General features: G+C 48.1%; 1 protein-coding gene and 1 long non-coding RNA gene across 2 annotated transcripts in view; one reads left to right on the plus strand and one right to left on the minus strand.

The window, feature by feature from the left end:
* LOC146832875 (E3 ubiquitin-protein ligase DTX3L-like) overlaps positions 1–8,144 on the plus strand; it is a 570,028-nt gene extending 561,884 nt beyond the window's left edge. The window contains exon 10 of the mRNA XM_085600299.1: positions 6,918–8,144. The gene's annotated coding sequence lies outside the window, so the exon portion shown is untranslated. The remainder of the gene's footprint in view (positions 1–6,917) is intronic.
* The window catches only part of LOC146832876 (uncharacterized), a 100,602-nt gene that overhangs the window by 35,339 nt on the left and 49,017 nt on the right, over positions 1–16,246 (minus strand). The window lies entirely within an intron of this gene.

Raw genomic sequence — 16,246 nt, forward strand, 5'->3', positions numbered from 1 at the left:
GGCTCATGTAAATGTTGAAGAGGGTGAGGCTCAGGAAGGAGCCCTGGGGCACTCTGCAGCTGATCTCTGTAGGTTCTGAGAGTTACGGTGGTAGTCTGACCCGCTGTGTTCGGCCGGTGTGGAAGGAGCGGATCCAGTCCAGGGCTTTGTTGTGGATGCCGTCGTCGTGGAGTCTTGTGCTTACGGTATGGTGGGAGACTGTGTCTAGGGCTGCCGAGAGGTCCAGAAGGATGAGGGCCGCGGTTTTGCCCTGGTTGAGAAGGGAGCTTATGTCATCGGTAGCAGCGAGGAGTGCGGTGCTATGGTTGCTCCGGAAACCGGATTGGGAGATCGTGGTTGGCTTCAATGAGATCGGCAAGCTGGGCGTTGATGGATTTTTCCATGACTTTGGCTGTGAAGGAGAGAAGGGAGATGGCCCCGAAGTTATTGCGATCCATCGGGTCCATGGAAGGCTTCTTCAGCAGATGGTTGATCTTGGCGTGATTCCAGTCGTCGGGGAAAGGTGGCGGTCTCGATGGAGCATTTGGAGGTGCGGCATAGCTCAGTTGCGATGGCGGATGCAGCTCTGTGGAAGATGTGGTGCGGGCAGGGATCTGATGGAGCTCCGGAGTGGACGTTCTTCATGGTCTTAAGGGTGACGTCCGTGGTGAGCGGGGTCCAGTTGGGCAGCATCTGCATGGGGGGCAGCAGCGTTGGTTGCAGTGGCAGCAGAGGCAATCTTTGACGTCGAGGCTGTAGTAGATGTGCTTGATCTTGTGGTGGAAGAAGGTGCTGAGTTTGTTGGAGAGGTCTTGGGAGGGTGGTAGGTCTGTGGTCTCGCTGTTGGGCTTGGCGAACTCCTTGATGATGGCGAAGAGATTTTTGCTTCTGTGGGGGCTGGTGTTTATTCTGTCTTGAAGGGATCTTTTCTTTGTAATGTTGATGAGGTGGTGGTGTGCGGTGGTGATTGCTTTGAAGGTGGTGTGGGTTTCAGGGGTTTTGTTTTTTCTTCATCCCTTCTCGAACCGTCTAGAGGTGCTTCTGGACTCTTTCTTGGTGTGTTGTTTGCCGGGGGCATTCTTGAGGAGAGATAGGGTGTTGGAGTAGTTGGCGAACAATTGGTGGAGGTTGCATGCTGTGGTGTCAGTATCTGTGGTGCCAGCAGTGGGGTCTGCTGAGGAAGGTGGTGAGATGTTTTTTGGTGACTTTGTTCCAGCTTCTGCAGGGGAAGCGGTGGCCATGGTGGTATACAAGTGAGTTTTGTGAAGGAGAAGTGCCTGCAGTGGTGGTCAGTCAAAGGAGTTTGGTGGTGTGGCTGATTGTGATGCTGTCGCTGGCGGTGAAGACTGAGTCTAGCGTGTGTCCTGCTGTGTGCATAGGGGAGGTAACTAGAGGCATGAGTCCTATGTTGGAGAGGTTCTCTAGGAGTGATGAGGTGTTCTGGTTGTTGGGGTTGTCCAGGTGGAAGTTAAGGTCACCGAGTAGGGTGTAGTCGGTGACCTGGGGTACGATGAAGTCGATGTCGATGAAGGGAGCCCGAGGCCTGGGTGGTGGGTAGACAAGGACGCCACCGAGGGTGGTGTTCACGTTGCTCTGGAAGTGGAAGTGCTCCATGTAGGTCTTGTGTCGTCCAAGTGGGTGGACAGGCGAAGGGTGTTTTTGTGGACGATGGTCATGCCTCCCCCTGGTCGAACGGCACGGTCCTTGAGGATGATCTTGTTGCCATCGGGGATGGCAGTGGCGATGTCTGCTGCTGAACTGGGGTTGGTCCAGGTTTCTGTCAAGAAGGCGATGTTGGGCGAGGCAGAGTCGTGGAGGTCTCATACCTCTATGGCATGTCTGTGGAGGGAGCGAACGTTGAGGAGGATGCAGCTGAGGTCGTTGGGTTGGTGAGGTTGGTGGAGGAGCTGGAGTATGGAGGTGTGTGTGGGTGCAGCAGCAGTGGTGGCAGGACAAGGGGCCGTGGGAGTCGTTTGGCATTGAGAGCTGGCAGGCTGTGTTGTGTCCAAGCTTGAGTGCGTGGAGGGTGCTGGAGTCATAGCGGTGGCAGGTCCGAGGACCAGGGTCCATGGTGCTGGTCCCGATACGGGAGCAGACAAGATTGCCTTTGTTGCGACCGCACAGTGGATGCCATTAAGTAGCGTGAGGGGGAGGGCTGGACAGCTGGGAGGCGGGGAGCTGGAAAAACTGCCCCGTGGGGGTCCGCAGTGGCGTGAAAAGGGTGAACGTGGAGAAGAAAGGAATAAAAAGTGGCAAGAGCAAAAAAGCTGTAAAAAAGATGGAAAGGAAGAAGTGAAGAGGCCGAAAACTCAGGGACAGAGGGCAGAAACTGCAGAAGAGATGCCCTACCACTGGACCATCAGGGATGAGGCACAGGCGGGAGCCTGCGGGTGGAGGAGGGCCTCAAACTCACTATCCAGCAAGGTTCAGTGAGTCTGCAGGGAAGCAACTACTTGGTGGAGTGGCGCGAAGGGGAGCAGTTCATTGACCTGGTCAGTGGGATTGCTCCTATCTCCATGCAGCGGACGCCATTAAGTAGTGTGAGGGGGAGAAAACACTGTGCTAGAAGGAGGTGGGGCGGCGGGTGTCCACAGCGGCGGGAAAAGAGTGAAGTGAAAGTGAAAAATAAAGGGAGGAAAAGTGCCAAAATAGCAGGAAAAAAAGGTGGAAAGAAAAGAGAAGGGAGCAGAGGTGATCTCTCAACATTTATGAACAATTTCCCAAAGTTAAGAGAATCCAGCACAGTGGTATACACAAGTTGACAGATTTGTTAAGATTTAAAAGGTTTAGTGGACAGATTTGAATACTTTCATTTACATTGTAGTGCCGAGAGATTTGGGATCTGAGTGAAAAATAGCTGTGCAATGGCCATGATCTGAGCCTCCAAGAGATTCGCGTACTAGTGCACCATCTCCTGTGGTAATGACAAAATACGATGAGGTGATTACCTTTTTGAAAGGAAACATTCCAACGAGGGACATTGATTGGCTGAAAAACAATAGAACTACTCAAGAACAAAGGAATCAGTTCACGCTTATTATGAACTCTTGTTTCGTGTGTTTAAACAACAAGCGAACAAGAAAACCCTAAGTAAAGTGATATGGCGATTTGTGTCACAGTTTGTTCTTGGGTTGTGACCAGAGATCAGTATGCACATACAACAAAATGTGATTAGTTGGCAGACCAAACCCGTAAATTAAATCCTGTGGCATGCAAAATACTGTATTGATAAGCAAGAAATGAATCGGAAAAGGTTGAAAGAGAAATTTATCCTTGCACTGACTAAATTGACAAAGAAAGGTTTTCAGAATCGGTCATTTGACGAGAACACCAGTGGAATGCAAGTGGTTAGTTTTCAAGCTGGCAGCCAAGTTGTTCAGGTAGCAGTTCATGTTTTACAAGGTAGAGGGGCTTTGATTGACCCAAATTCTGAAATAGATTTGCTACTTTGAAGAAGTTCCTTGTCATTTTCTTTAACAAGATTGGGCATTGGATGAGGGAGTGTGCACAGAATCGGAATAGAGTGAACAATGATGGGCAAATGCGGGGAGCAAATCAAACTCAAACGCAGAACCCTTTACCCATGCTGTAAAAACAAGAGCTTTGATTCTGATCATTCCCAATGCCGATGTCTGGGGGGGAGGGGCAATGCATACTTGGCGCAGTCTTGGAGATAGATCAGAGTAGACCATTTGTAGAAGAAGGTAATGACCACCAAGTGTCATTTCTTCTTCACACTGAGGCTACCCGATCCACTGTTACAACAGTGGAAGTTCCAGACCTACCCCTCTTGGGAAAGAAGATCCAAGTTGTAGGAGTTACGAATAAGCAAATAACATCCAGTTTCAGAGAAAGTGCTTGTAAAAATAGGTTCCTTTAAAGAAAAACACAAATGTGTCATATGTAATTCTAGTCCCGTAAATCTGCTAGGTAGAGAACTTTTGTGAAGATTAAATTGCACTATTTATTGCACATTCAGGGGTGCTGAATTTCGAAAACATGATAAAGATGTTGAATTTAAAGTGGCCCGGCAAGGAACAGCTTTAGAATTGCACCCAGTGAGAACAGTTGAAGATTTGCCTTCTGATTTAAAAGGTACAGTAAAACAGAAGTGTGGGATTTTACAGGAAAGGATATTGGACTAATTAAAGGTGTAGAACCTGTCCAAATTACAGTAAACCAAATGCAATTTACCCCAAAACACCACCTTAAAACCTGGCACCAGACACAGTTGCAGGAACAACACCAGAGGTTGAGAGCATGCTTAAACGAAAAATATTAAAAGAAATTGCTTGGAAGTTCTTGCAATTAGCATATTATGGTATTACAGAAACCAAATAGGAAATATTGAACTGTACAGGATCTTTGAAAGATTAATAACATAGTTGTTTCATGTTGTCCTGTGGTACAGAATCCAGCAACAATACTTTTTCAGTTTCCTTGCACTGCAGCATCGTTTACATATGTGGATCTCTACCAAGCCTTCTTTTCTATTCTGTTGTATGAGGACAGCCAGTACGTGTTTTTATTTGTGTTTAGAGATAATGTTTGGGCATGGTGCCGAGTTCCACAAGAGTATACAGAGAGCCTATCAATTTTTAATCTGATCTTGAAAAAGAATCTTGAAATTGCAGATGCCTTGCAACTCATCACTCGTGCAGTACCTTGACCTACTGGTGGCATCAAATACATGAGAAGCTTGCACACAGGATACAATTGCAATACTGAATCACTTGGTAAAGAATGGACCCAAGGTGTAACTAACCAACCTGGAATATTGTGAAAAAGAAGTTCAGTATTTGGGACACAATTTAAGAGGGAACGAAAAATTGTCACCAGAAAGAGTGGAAACCATTATAACAATGAAACTGCCAAGAACCCAGAAAGAAGTCAGAGTGTTCTTGGGAATGATTGGCTACAGCGGATACCAAACTTTTCCCCAGTGGCTAAGACTTTACTGAGGCTTACACACAGATATGTGTCTGAGCTGTTTCCATGGGACAGCGATTGCTTGAAAGCTTTCCTAGAGCTGAAAGAAAGTCTCTGTCATGCCTTGGCACTAGGAATGCCCCATTACCAAATGATGTTCACATTTTGCTGTGAGAGGGAGGCCTGTGCTCTCTCAGTGCTTACTCAAATGTATGGAGATTCAGGGGGACCTGTGGCATATTTTTTGACTGCCCTTGACCCCGTCACCACAGAACTACCCAGCTGCCTTAAAACAGTCAAAGCAGTTGGTGTCAGTATCAGTATCAAGAGATGTGAGATCATAGTTATGGGACTTCCTCTTACAGTTATGGTCCCTCACTCCATTGAGATTTTGCTCACCTGAACTAAGACCCAGTTTTTGAGAAACAGCAGTTTAATAAAATATGAACAGATACTTGTGGCAGAAAATGTACTTTAAACATGCTGCATGCTGAACCCTTACTGCCCATTCCTGACAACGAAATTGATGGGGAGGAGGGTGAGCGTGTTTGTCTAGATGTCACGGATTTATGCACACCGCCAAGGCCATACATAAAGGATGAGCCTCTTGATGAGCCAGATTATATCCTCTTTGTGGATGTCTCATGTTTAAGAAACAATGAGGAAATCCTGAGAGCAGCCTATGTTGTCTGCATGATTGAAAGGGTGGTAGAAGCTTCATGGCTTCAAGGTGTTATATCGGCACAAGTGGCAGAACTGATTGCCCTTACAAGAGCATTTTGCCTTTCGGCATAGTTAAGAGTGACTGGATTTACAGATAGTCAATATGACTTTGGTGTGCTCCATGATTTTGGACAGTTATGGTTACAAAGGTGAGTCATGACATCTTCAGGCTTCGCTATTAGAAATGGGGAGTACGTGAAAGAACTGTTAGATGCATTAAAATTGCCTCTAGAAATTGGAGTAGTGAAGTATACTGCTCACTGGACAGGAAATAATTATGTTACAGTTGGAAATCGATATGCAGATGAAGTTGCCTGATATTGTGCACTTGTGGGCTATACCTTTAAAGGGGACTACACAATTGAATCTGACGAGGACACTGTCTATGTTGACATCTGTAGTTGACACTTGGGTGGAATTCAAAAGGTTGCAAGAAGAGGTTTCAGAGGCAGAACAACAAGGTTGGATCAAAACAGACTGTATAAAGGATGATAATGACAACTGGGTTTCAGCTAATGGAAGAACTGTGTTGCAAGAAAGCTTCATGGTCTTGAACACATCGGAAGGGATGCAATGGTTAGGTTATTTAGACTGAACTGGTTCAATTGCCGATTTAGAGTTTTAGTGGAAGAACTGTGCCACAGATGTGTAACATGCCAACAGGTGAATATGAGAAGAACACATGTAACCATGAGTCATGGAGGGAGTTCAGGTTGGCCATTGGATAGGATGCAGTTGAACTTTATCGAAATGTCTGTTTGTAACGGGCTGAGATAAGTCCTGGTTATAGTGTGTATTTTCTCCAGCTGAATAGAAGCTTATCCAATGTGGAGAAATGACAGTCTAATTGTAACTAAAATGCTATTGAATGACTTGATACCCAGGTACAGATTTTCGGTTTCTCTGGAGTCATACAGAGCAATTCATTTTAGTAATGAGGTCCTTAGAATGCTGTGTGTGACTCTTCAACTAGACAGAGATTACACTGTAGCTATCGTCCTGAGGCTTCAGGGATAGTGGAGCCAGGGAACAGAACTTTGAAGTCCTGCTTTGGCAAAAGTTTGTGCTTCCACTTCATTAACATTGGCAGATGCTTTACCACTGGTTTTTATGAGACCCAAAGTACCCCTGATAGGAGAACAGGAATATCGCCACACAAAATCCTCATGGAACGTGCAATGAGACTGCCTGCTGTACATGCAAATGCACTTGTGAATATTACAGATGACATAATACTCAATTACTGCAAAGGACTGGCTGACTTGGTGCGTTCTGTTTCTCACCAGGTTGGAGCTGTCACTGCCAATTCACATCAGGAGCAGTGCCATGACCTTGGTCCCTGTGACTGGGTTTTGGAAAAAGCTTGTGCGGAAGTCTTGTCTGAAACCAAGTTATTCGAATAACATAACAAACACTGCTGTCAAATGTGCTGGGATACCTAATTGGGTGCATGCATCGCACACTTAACGAGTAAGTTTTCTGTAACTAGTAGTGTTTTTTAACCTGGTCAGAGCATACATGACAGCACATTCAGATGAACCAGAAAGAGGTGAAGAACTGCAAGATCTCACACCAGTGCAAGCTTCTGAAATATAGCAAATTAGTGTGGAAGTACATTCTGAAGGAGCTGTTGAAGTTGCACAAAGGCGACCAGATGAAGGATTGAGTGTGATACATGAACGAATCTGGAGATTTGAATGGCCGAGTGGCAATTAAAGTCAAGTGTGTCAATTGAACAAATACCATCAACAATCATCGGAGAAACAGAGTCTAGCGGTATGAGTGACACCGAAGAGGATCAGCAAACACTGAGGAGATCCAAAAGAGCAAGAGTCCATTGTCACAGATACTCACAACCTGAGAAGACCTACTATTCCCATACTCCCAGAACTCAATCGGCGAAGCCGTGCCTGAAGATCAAATTCAAATCCCTTTGTATAGCCCACAAAACCTTAATGGGCAAAGGTCCTCATATCTATAAGTCCTTCATTACCTTCTATGATCCCAGGAAACTTCTCCGCTCCGCAAGCCTGAGCCTGGCCGTCATCCCCAAAATCCAAAAGATATGAAGTGGGGGCACCTCCTTTTCAATTGCATAGCCAGGCTCTGGAATACCCTTCCCCTGCAGTAACGTTCAGAGGCCCATCATCTTACCTTTCGAAAGCACTTGAAAACATGGTTATTTCAGAACATCAACCTATAAGCTTCACTCCTCTTCCCGCTCAGCTGCTAGCGCTGGGATGCCTTAGGGTAGCTACGCGCCTAAGAAATGTTAACTAATAATAATAATAACATTCAAGCAATGCGCCAAGAGGGTGAAGACAGGGTCCAGATGAACAGAGTTCTGAGTTGTTTAAGCCTCCTTGATAAGCCACACTGACAGACAGCATTGATTAAAGCAAAATGTTTAAATAAATATTGCAATTGAGAACTCAAAAACAGCTCCAACAAGTGATTGACCATGCTAAAGTAAAAAAATACAGACACATAATAAAAGAACTAATAAAAGAAAATAGAATAATTAAGAAGAATTTCTTAGGTCCAATGTTTTAGTAGAAGAGTAGGGATAGTACATTTAGAAGAAGATGGAGTAGGGTTAGGAATAATTCACAAAGATTATTGTGCATAAGCTGAATGAAATAACTGCAAATCAACTTTCAAAAAGAAAGAAAGGTTTTGCTTTCTGCACAAAGAGAAGTTAAGGCAGAGAATGTAATCTGCTTGCTGCTATATTCTACTCAAAGGTCTGACTGTAGACAAAAATGTGTCTCCTAACAAAACCTAGATGTAGGATCATTGTAGGTATCACATTAATAGGTGTACTGAAAATAATCCTTACATTGCTAGTGGGATTCAAATTTGCACCAAAGATAGCAATGGGTCTACAACATCTGCACACACAATTGATGACACATAGAAAGCTTCATTTGTAGATTTATAAAACAGTAGTAATGGTTGACAAAATCGCATTTCCTACTATACAACAAATTGAGAAATGCAGTTAGTAACAAGTAAGCTACATGGTGCTAATTGATATCAGACACCCTACTACCAATAACTCATAACATAATATGCAAAGGGTATCACAGCACTCGAGAATGTGATCTAGTATTCAAATTTTAGTCCAATACGTCAAGATCAGGAAATGTTATGATGGAACACAATTTGTTTGAGACTTATTTGGGCAATTATACCACCTGCAGTAGTAGTTTTAAATGATGAAAATATGAGAAAGCTGTCAACTTAGTGGACAAGTTGGCAACTAGTACATCTGTAGCTTTGATAGCTGCTAACACAATTAGTGACTATTGAAGCCATGGTTTTACAAAATTGATTAGCTTTGGACATTTTACTGTCAAAGACAGGCGGAGTTTGCAAAATATCGAAAGCCCAGCATTGTTTTTAATACATACCTGACAAGAATAAAAAGATAAACGAATTGTAAAGAATATTTCTGATCAGAAACCTGAACTAGAACCTTTAGAAGCTACTAGTGTATTAGGGACTTTAGGTAAAGGATCTTCTGCTATTGGTAATAGGTTTGCAAATGGTAGGAGGAGGATTTCCAATGATCATTCTGAAACCTGCATGAATTATAGGTGCTTGCTCAATAGCATTATATGCTTTATATAGGACAGTTAGGTGATATATAACCAGAAGGAAGAATAACAAGAGAAACAGGTAAATAAGAAAAGAACTCGCAATGAATTAGAGGATAAATGGAGAATACAAGGTTTTGAAATAGCTTGGAAAACACGGGGTTCCTCATGTAATTTGTGCCGATCGCACGGTGTCTGTAGACCTACCCACTCCTACAGGAGGGGCAAAAATTACATGAGGAACCCCTCGTGTTTATTGCCTACCGGGTACTGTGATGCCTGGCTAGTCCATAACACTGGATAGTTCCAGCACTACCAGCTATCCAACGAGTTAGTCCTATGGGTGATGTGAGTGTGTAGCCACAAAACCATCTGAGTTTTAGTTGTAGATAGTTTACCCCCCCCCCCCCCCCCTCTTTTTTGGTCCTGACGAATCGCCTGCAGATTACTCATTTGGGTAGAAACATGTTGACCTACCTCTTATAAGTGCACCACAACCTGAGACATTACCTCAGCCTTGCGCCTTATAGTTTTGTTTTTACTTAGGGTAGGAGACCCCTTGATTAAAGTTGTTGTCTTAGGTACTCCCAACCCTATTTTACATTCACTTCTAACATTAATACACATCTACACACACGAGGCCCCCCACCCGCACTTCACCAAACGGCTGTTGGAAAAAGATCTCCGCTAAAGTGCCCTACTATAGGGAGCCTGTTGGGTATTGCACCGCCGACCCGACGAGGAGCAGCCCGATGATGAAGCATTACACCCGACAGTGTGTGTGAGGGCATTATAATCCAATACAATGGATTCCCAACTTTGAACCTTAGTGGTCAGGATGGTTCAGATTCCCTGTGTTTTGTCTCTCATCTCAGAGAAACAGCATAAACCTTTTGTTTAAGTACATATTTTTAAGAACATTGGATCTAGTCTGATGACTGGAATAATTTTTTTATTTGTTCATTTGCGTTTAATACATGTTACATATACACATTGCATATTGCAAAAGTAACAGTAATGGGAAAAAACAGCGAGACATCAGCTTAACACGTCCCCCCGTGGTTTTTCTTACAATGGAAAGGAAGCATTTGTGGTTGTTACATTTGATACAGTACACAAGTCATATATGTTATATTTACGAGTTGCCGTCAGTACAATAGACATTTTTTTGGTGTCGAATCCGATCCTGGAAAAACCGGGTACGAATCGTCGGATGGAGCATTTTCTCCGTCCGACCCGTACCCGTGAAAAACACCATACAAACCCGCAAGTACGATTCGTACAGAAACACCATTTCCCGACGAATCGTACAAAACACCGACCGGCAAAAAATAACATACAAATCGGATTTGGGACACCGCGAACGTGACGTCCGGACGGAGTCAGGCAGCGTTTCATGAACCAGCAAGTACGATTCGTGCCCACGTCACTCCGCACGGATAATATTTTACGGCAGCCAAAAACTGCCGGGAAATCAGGACGACGCGCAGAAGGAGCACCTGTACGCGTCGGACAGCCATGGACCCCAACCTACGTGTCCTCCCGGCCCTCATAGCAGTCCACCTGGTGTACAGGAACTGACGCAGACGCCGCAGAAGGTCAGAACAACAACCAGGGGCAAAGGGGGGTACAGGGGCAGGAAACATAACCCCCACCCAAGTCAAAATCCATACATGCCCTGTACATACCTGAACCCCAGGGCATGGTCACTTCGGGGGGCGGGGGCGTCTCCACCAAGGCCTGCGTCCGCCACAACGGAAGTCGACATGGATGCGAACCGGCAACATAACAATTGTGGTACGCACCGTACCCACGCCTTAAGAGCGTAGGTACGGGTCGTACCACGCCCACCCCTATGTCACCGCAACAATGGCGGTACGGCCCGTACCCACGTCCCAAAGGCATGGGTAGGAACCATACCGCCATTGTTGGGGTAACGTAGGGGTGGGCGTGGTACGACCCGTACCCACACTCATAAGGCGTGGGTACGGGCCGTACCCCTAAGGCAACCCCAACAATGGCGGTACGGCTCCTACCCATGCCTTTGGGACGTGGGTACCAGCCGTACCGCCATTGTTGGGGTGACGTAGGGGTGGGCATGGTACGAACCGTACCCACGCCTTAAGAGCGTAGGTACGGGTCGTACCACGCCCACCCCTATGTCACCGCAACAATGGCGGTACGGCCCGTACCCACGTCCCAAAGGCATGGGTAGGAGCCGTACCGCCATTGTTGGGGTGCCGTAGGGGTACGGCCCGTACCCACGCCTTATGAGCGTGGGTACGGGCCATACCCCTACGTCACCCCAACAATGGCGGTACGGCCCGTACCCACATCCCAAAGGCATGGGTACGGGTCGTACCACGCCCACCCCTACGTCACCCCATCAATGGCGGTACGGCTCCCACCCATGCCTTTGGGACGTGAGTACCAGCCGTACCGCCACAGATACCAGGGTACACCCCATGAGCAGCACACTACAACATTTCCCAGACACCTAACACATTATCACCACCCCAAATCATGGAGCGGCACCACCAACAGCAAGACCAGTAAAGCATTTGTGTGCAAATGAAAAACAAAATGCTTTATTCAGCATGAAAAATCATAGCTAAAGAAATGTCAACTATATACAGGGCCCATAGGCCAGGCCATGTGCAAAGTCCTGGTGGGGGACACTTGGGGACGCGTCTCCCCTAGCTTGCCTGCACAGTTCACACTTCCATATCATCCACAGAAGGGGGGGCATCATGTGGGGGGGGAAGGACCAGGCACCGCAGGGACAGGAGGGGCAAGGGTAGGTGTCGTGGGTGCAGGGACGGACGACTCCACCACAGGGGGTGGGGCAGCGCCAAAGGTGGTGGTTAGGATGGCGCTGCACACGGTCGCAAGGTCTTCCAGCGTCTCCCCTGCACCCGAATGAACCACAGGCCCCAAGGAGGGGGGGGGTCAGAGGGATGGGTTGCAGCGCTACTGGGGGAGGGCGTGGACAGGGGGGGGACTCAACTACCCTGGCCGGGCACTGCCTCCACCGCTTGCGGGGTGGTGCCACACTGGGGCTGAGGGACACACTGGCCACGAAGGACTCCTTATCTGACAGTTGGCCAGGAGAGCTAAGGGGAGTGGTTTTGGAGGAAGTGGGTTGTGAGGACTGCACTCCCACTGTGGCTGCGGTTTGCCCAGTGGCTGTGCCTACTTCCCCCTGTGTGTGCGTGACAGGATGTGTGCGCTTGGCCTTCCCTGGTGGTGTGTTGCCTGTGTCTGGTGGGGTGCGTGCATGGGGCCGTCTGTATGTGCGTGGGACAGGCATGGGAGTGGGAAGTGTGGATGGTGCAGGGGTAGGGTGGGGGACGGAGTGCTGCTGGAGATCCACTGCTGCAGTCAGTGACGAGTCTATGGACCTCAGCAACATCCGTTGGTCCGACATCGCTGCTGACATGCCCTCCATGTACGACACCATCTGTGTCAGCAGTGTGGTGTGGCCATGGAGGACATTAAGCAGTTATGTCTGACCAACCTGCAACTGCCGCAGAATGTCCACAGACTCGGCATTGATGGCAGCAGGGGAGACAGGGGCAGGGGGTGCGCTGCCTGGCACGAAGGAGACATGTTGTCGCCTAGCACGGAGGGAAGGGACCCGAGCAAGTGGGAGGCCGGTGATGGGAATGGAGGGGGCGGCAAGAGATGGAGTGCTGCTTTCAGCTCTGGGAGCAACCTCTGCCCCCTCTGGGAGCTCAGCCTCGGACCCGTCAGCGTCATAGTCGGTGGTGGGACTGGACAGGTCCTCCGCCTCACTCCCCTCGGCCTCCGTGCCACCCGCTGCGCCAGACTCGCCAGCACTGGTGGCATTGGTGCTGGATCCCTCCTCAAGGTCCGTGCCAGTGTCTCCCTCGGTTTCCCCCGACGATGCTGTGGGCAAGGTGAAGAGACAGGAATAATCAGACACCTGTATACATATGACACATGATTCAAAACTACATAGGTCACAGTGCATAGCATGAAAAACAACATGAGTAACATCTACAATACTACGCACATATGTAGGCCCTGCACCACACAGTTGGTTGACCCACCATGCCACTGGGAAACAATGGAGAGCATGACACAACAGCAAATGACTTGAAATCAAATTAGACAGAGGAGCCAGTCTCTGGGTACAGTCGAGCACAGCATCTGGACCACACACCGTTGCCAAAAACAGGGATAAGCAGGAACCATGTCTCCTAACTTTTGGCACATGCTGCTTAGCAAATACATGAAACCATACCCAACATGACTGGGTCACTGCATGTTGAGTGTATGTTCAGACAATCATCACACACAGGCCAGACCTGGCAAGGAGACATAAGGTTTGGACATGTAGGCCTTCCCTGCACAAACCCCACCCTACCTGAGACAATGTGATTGAGACAGAGGAAGTACTTACACCTCCTACTCGGGGATTACAAACATGCCCTTCAATAAATCCTGAGTGTACACAAAGTACCCCTTGTGCGCCTGTCCACACATATAATTGACAAACAACCATCATCAGATAGTTGTACCAAGACACACAGGCACTGGCCACTGTGAGTATGCACAAGCCAAATTGGGTCACCCTGTACAGTGGACACATGTAGCACACTTTACGTAAATACAAATTAGGCCAGGGTACAATGCCACAGAGCCCAACGTATGCTGAAGACACAGAGACTGTCCACAGTGTTGGATGACACACATGATACCTAGGAAAAGGTGCCCCAGGGGACTGTAGTGGCCACACTCCTCCATGGTCCTGTATGGATATGACTGCAACAGAAGCGACCGTCCCTGCACTATGCATATCTCACACTCATGCACATCATGTCTGAGGGCACAACATTGGTCAAGCATGCTGTAAGGCAGTACACTTTCAAGACACACTCCTATGTTGGGACTCAGCAGCAGTGCCAACTAACATGGACCCCACAATGACTGAACTGGCCAGGGCACAGGCAAGCTCACAACACATGTTACACACCACCCCCACACATGATGTTGCCAGCATTGGGCACTTGGATTAACTGCCAGCCTAGATAACCTTGTGCAAGAGTGACTACCCACTGCCCCGGGAACACATGTCAAGGAGGGGAAGGGAGGAAGAACAGCACGGGTTGACTTCGTGGAACAGGATATGCACTGCACATTTAAACCCTGGCAGTGTATCCATGCGACTGCGCACTTCCAAAAGCTGGTGACACACAACAAACACACATGTACCTACCCCCTTCCTGCTGCTGCTTCTCCAGTAAGCGCCTATCCATCTCTGGGAAGACCACCGCCAGGACACGCTTCATTAGGTGGGTCAGTCGGCGACGCCCGCCGTGGGGGCGTGGTGGTGAGTCCCCCAGCAGGACCCGGGCGATCCTCCTGGTCCAGCACCGGATATCCTGCCAGTGTTTCCTCACCTGGGCCAGGCGCCGCTTCCGACCCTCCACCGACCTCACGGCCCTGACGGCCGCCTTCCAGGTCTCCCCCTTGGCATAGGTGCCTACCTGTGAGGATGACGAAGTGAGACAACATCAATACACCTGCTACATGTCACAGAGACACACATTTTAACAATTTGACAGGTGTGAACAGGGCATAGTATGCAGCCAACTCATTGCACCTTTGTCATAGGGACATTATCCTCTCGGGAAGGCAAAATGCACTACGTGGCTTTTAAAGTACACAGGTGGCATGAGTGGTGCGACAGAATCAATGATCATGGCTCACACTGTGCATCACAAGCTACACCAGGATTATGTGCAGCACCTCAAAGCAGTCACATGCCCCAGGCAACTGACGCAACCTCAGCAGAGTACACAGACACACACAGGCACAGGACAATCACCTGCCATTGGCAACTGCGGGTACAAACCTCACTCTGCACATGTGCCACTTGACTGTGGGGTGTCACAGGTGTTGGGCTAGCCCGGCACGTCAGACACACAGCACTGCTCCCTGCTCACATCAGATGGGTAGGGTATATGTATCCCTCATGCATCTGGGCGGTAACACTCCACATGGACACTCACCCACATGACAGGGGACTTACACACAGACCAATGTCCAGGGGACGAACACATCATTTGGACACTCTCACCACAGGTACACTCAACTCACACACATCTGTGGGTACAGTCACCTGTCACACTGGGGGGGAACACAGAATCACATCAGGGCTGTAGAAACAACATTTCCAAGTGGATTAGCCAGGCTGAATGTGGCATGCACCATGCAGTGATTGTCACAGTAAGCACTATGCAAGTGAGGAGTGCAGACATGCACCACAGCATGCTCTGCATGGGAGACATGAGGCATTCCCCCCCTGGGACCTACTCTAAACAACATTGCATGTCTGTCACACCTGGACACAATGCCAGAAGTGACAGTCACAAAAAAGGGGCACAGTCTAAGCTAGTGGAGTCAGCACTCACCTGCTCCCTTGGTCTCCCATACAGGCTGGGGTACTGTGGGAGGATGACATCCAGCAATGCCACATTCTCCTCCAGGGTGAATGGCTTGGCCCTCTCCACAGACCTGGACATGGTGCCAGAGGAATCACGAGCAGCAGCAGTGGTGTGGAATGAAAGGTTGTGCAGGCAAGTGCTCTCTCATGGGACCTGGCTGCCTTATATTAGCCTTGCTGGCCTGTTACATTTACAGGAGTACAGAGTGATTGGTCAATCTCATTTGCATCCTACGTTTCCTCCAATCCCTTTAAACCTACCCCAGTGAGGGGCTTTGCATGGTTTAAAAATTGAGCATGATGTCAAGTCAACAACCACTTTGCAACATAGTATATTGTCTCCAACCGACTCTTGCTGGCCACCTGATGAAAAGATTTGAAATTGAAACTCGGTCTCCAAGACAACCAGCATGCATTTAGGCCCTTATACTTGTCCCTCATGTGTCCCCTATGTAATTTCACTATACACACACAGGTACGGTGCGTTCCTCGCCCCTAGGGCACCACCACTCCCGTGATATGGTCCGTACAAGTGTGTGTAGGG

Source organism: Triturus cristatus, chromosome 4_2 (assembly GCF_964204655.1).
Source record: "Triturus cristatus chromosome 4_2, aTriCri1.1, whole genome shotgun sequence".
NCBI classification, from domain to species: domain Eukaryota; kingdom Metazoa; phylum Chordata; class Amphibia; order Caudata; family Salamandridae; genus Triturus; species Triturus cristatus.